The following is a 4,117-nucleotide window of genomic DNA, read 5'->3' as shown; positions in this document are numbered from 1 at the left end:
AGGAATATTAGATTTGGTGACTTTCTACAAGGAGACCCTGAAGGAGAAGCAGACGAAGAGAAGTGTGCAGTCCAGGCTTGACACTTTCTTTCACAAGTCTCCAGTACCACCACCTCCCACTCCTAGTCCTGGTAAGGAATTCTGAACTGTTTTACTAATTTATGTGTTTACATAGTGTATATAAAATGTGTTAATTTTTTAATGTAACATATACTAAATGTTAGAGTAAATTGTAACTTCATTAATTTTCATCATTTGTAATTTTAGTGCAGAAGTGGTGACAGTTCCAGAAACCCCCTGTACTACCTGTGACAGTTCCAGATCCCCCTGTACTACCTGGACCCTCTGTAGCAGGCCGTCCACCTGTACTATCAGGTAAGCAATTTCATTTTTCTCATTTTCATGTTGGAAATTGTTTACTACATTATGGCATACATACACTACTACATAGTGGTACAATGTGTTTGATGTTGCATAAGCTTTTTTTTTTTTTTTTTTTTTTTTTCATACACCTTTGATAGTGACAGCGACCCAGATGACCCTGAGCCTTTCCATGGTTTTGATGGCTCGCCCTATTCATCAGGTAAGGAATCCTTAACAAATGTGTATAAAATGTTTTATAAATTGCTAATAGAAATTTTATTAAAAGTGTACATACATATGCTACAGTTACATCCACCTTACATTTATGTACCCCATCATTCTTTCCAGATCTAGAAGTTCCCTCATCAGAGCCCAAATCAGTTGATACGAGTAGTAACACCTCTCCAACTCCTTCAGGTAAAAGAATTCTTCATTTTTTATATTGTATTACTACATATGTCAAACAGTAATAACATGTGCAGTAGTTACAGTAGTACATACATACTCTATCATTTATATTTTTTATCATTCCAGACTCCCAAGCACCTGCCCATCCCACTCCATAGCCCAGCCACCCACTCTCATCTACCATATGCCCATCCCAGTAAGCAAGCCAACCACTAGAATTTGGTAAGGACATTTTTTTTTTATTAATGTTTTATTATTTACATATGTAATAACCATGTTATGTATGTAACATACATACATACTAATTATATGTACATTATCATTCCAGACTGACATGCGCCTTGTGACTTACATAAACCAGACCTCTACATAGCCTACATGTCTTCATTTTGCTGAAGGTAAGGAATTCTCAGTTGTTTTTAATGTGTGCATACAGTAAATTGTTAATTATGGAACAATAAATTTTGTACACTTAAGTGGTTACATACTGTCCTTTATATAATTCTTCATTCCAGACTGCCCATCATCCTAGCCTGTTATCTGTGATAAAGCACACTGAAGTTAGGTATGGAATGCATCCTTATCATGAATGCTCTACACCTCCATCTCCATCTCCCACAACCTAGGTAACAGCTTTGAGACTCACTAAAAGTTGGTAAGTTATGTAAGGAATTTCTAAATTAAGTTTTATACTACGTTATATCTGATATTAAACCACTGTATGGTGCATATTACTGTATGTAACTTACTATGCATAGAGGACTTACTGACATAATTATTTTTTGTACATTCCAGAATCCCAGAACCCCCTGAATGATGTAGGCTATGGGGCCACATAAGACTTTGTCCAGGGTTACATAGCACGACAACTTTAAACTAAAAGTAAGGAATTAATTAACATACATTAACTCTTTTAGTACTCTTGATATATCTACAGTAATTAACATATTGCATTCACGACTTTCTGTAGTATATTTTGTACTAATTTTGTTATTTTTTCCTTCCAGAACCAACATTTTTCACACAACTCCAGGTTGTACTACACATTACAAGTGTCATCAAGGGATAACTACAAGTAGAAGCACCATTTTTGGACGGAAAAAACCCTTCAGGAAAGTATACGTATCAAATGTAACATGTAGTAGTGTACCAAAGGATGAAAAGTAAGGTTTTTACATACAGTACGTACATACGTACATAACTTTTTTTATTAGGAATTTTCAACCAAGTTTGATTACATGTTATAAACCACTGTACGTATGGTTACTATACATACTGTATGTAACTTACTACATACATACTTATAGATAATTTTTTTGACATTCCAATCCCAGAACCCCCTGAATGTATTTGGCATTGGGGCCACCATAAAAGTGACCCAAGATCTCTACATGATAAGTGATCGGTCTCTCTCATGGGATAACTGGAAACTTTGCAAGTGGTAAAATCTCCACTCCCCTGCTGAACGAGAGTATACCAATCTTTTACATGGGCATACCGTAGTACTACATGATATTAACCACTATGCATATTACGATGTACTTACTAGCTGAGGCTTCTGACAAAAGTTATTTTTTTTGTACATTCCAGAATCCAGAACCGCCCTGAAGAGTATGCTGCCACATAAGACTTTGTCCAGGGTTATAGCACGACAATTTAAACAAAAGTAAGGAATTAACTAACCATACATTACTAAGTTTTATATGTTATATCTGATTATTAAACCACTGTATGGTGCATATACTGTATGTAACTTACTCTGCATAGAGGACTTACTGACATACTAATTATTTTTGTACATTCCAGAATCCAGAACCCCCTGAATGATGTAGGCTATGGGGCCACATAAGACTTTGTCCAGGGTTTACATAGCACACAACTTTAAACTAAAAGTAGGAATTAACTAACATACATTAAACTAAGTTTTTTATACATGGTATACTGATATTTCCACGTATGGTTCATAACTGTATGCTTACTCGCTGAGGACTTACTGACATACTATTTTTTGTACATTCAGAATCCCAGAACCCCCTGAATGTAGGCTACCATCACATACTTTGTCCGTACATAGCACACACTAAACTAAAAGTAAGGAATTAATTAACTACTTAACTCTTTACTCTTATCTATAATTTACATATTGCATTCAGGACTTTGTGTAGTATTTTGTACTAATTGTGTTATACTTTTACCTTCCAGAACTACCAGACTGGGATTTTAGTATACTCCAGGATGTACTACCAAAGGATTACTTCAAGAATTTGCATAGTGTACCTAAGGATACTTCAAGAATTTTCATAGTGTATAGTGTATAATCTAACCTAAGGATTAGTACATCAAGAATTTGCATAGTGTATTAGTGTATATAAAGTCAACTAAGGACTTGGTACTTCAAGAATGTGCATTTATAGTGTCACAAGAGTATAATTAAAGATTATTATACCACACTACACATCATGCAATACTTGCATGTCACACAGGTAAGGTCTCTTTAACTTTTTATTAGTTTAAGGCATATTTCCAAGTGTCGTTCCGGCTTACGACGATTTTCGGGTTACGACACGTCTCAAGAACGGAACCCCCGTCGTAACCCGGGGACTGCCTGTACTACCTCCACAGAATTCCCAGATCCACATTTTAGAATATTTCAGAACCTGCCATTATTGTCTTCACTAAGAGTAAGGTTAGGGATACCAAAAAGTTGGTAGTCAGCAGCCTTAAAAGATGCTTAAGTTATTTATCTCCTTATATCTTTCATGTTGAAAAAAAATATACAAAAACGCAACAATGCTTTCTATAGTTTTCATTTCTCCTTCCTTCAAAGCTTAAAGTGGTAAAATATGCATACATAGTACAGTGGTACCTCGAGATACGAAATTAATCCGTTCCGAGGCGCCCTTCGTATCATGAGGCTTTCGTATCTTGGACCACATTTTACATGTACAATGGCTAATCCGTTCCAAGCCCTCCAAAAACACCCCAGTAAATTTCATAATAAAGCTAAACTGACCTACAAACAATGATATACTACAACAATTTGGACAATTCAATACCTAACTTAATAACGTACTCCTAATTTCCTGTAAATAAAGTGTATTAGTGTACATGGTATACAAGAAATACTGTACGTATGTAGTAAAATGTGGAAGCTTACCTTTCGAGTCAGGCTATCTCCGAAAGTGGCGACAGAGGAGGAGGACAGACGGCAGATACGTACGTATGTACGTACACTTAACTTTACGAAACACATAAAAAAATGTAAGGAAAACTAAACTAAAATTTACGAAACACATTAACAAAACTGTAACACTTAACTTTACAAAAAACTAAAATAAAAAAAATA

The 4,117-nt window shown here is 35.2% G+C and overlaps 1 long non-coding RNA gene across 1 annotated transcript; it reads left to right on the top strand.

Annotated features, from left to right (window-relative positions):
• Positions 1 to 530: 530 nt before the first annotated feature.
• Positions 531 to 1,990, top strand: LOC135216714 (uncharacterized). Its single transcript, XR_010314896.1, has 6 exons — positions 531 to 780; positions 898 to 993; positions 1,100 to 1,169; positions 1,287 to 1,426; positions 1,567 to 1,653; positions 1,779 to 1,990. It is a non-coding gene; the product is annotated as an uncharacterized LOC135216714 (long non-coding RNA).
• The last annotated feature ends 2,127 nt before the right edge of the window (positions 1,991 to 4,117 follow it).

This window comes from Macrobrachium nipponense, chromosome 6 (assembly GCF_015104395.2).
Source record: "Macrobrachium nipponense isolate FS-2020 chromosome 6, ASM1510439v2, whole genome shotgun sequence".
Classification (NCBI taxonomy): Eukaryota; Metazoa; Arthropoda; class Malacostraca; order Decapoda; family Palaemonidae; genus Macrobrachium; species Macrobrachium nipponense.
This window is presented reverse-complemented; position numbering and strand designations above follow the sequence as displayed.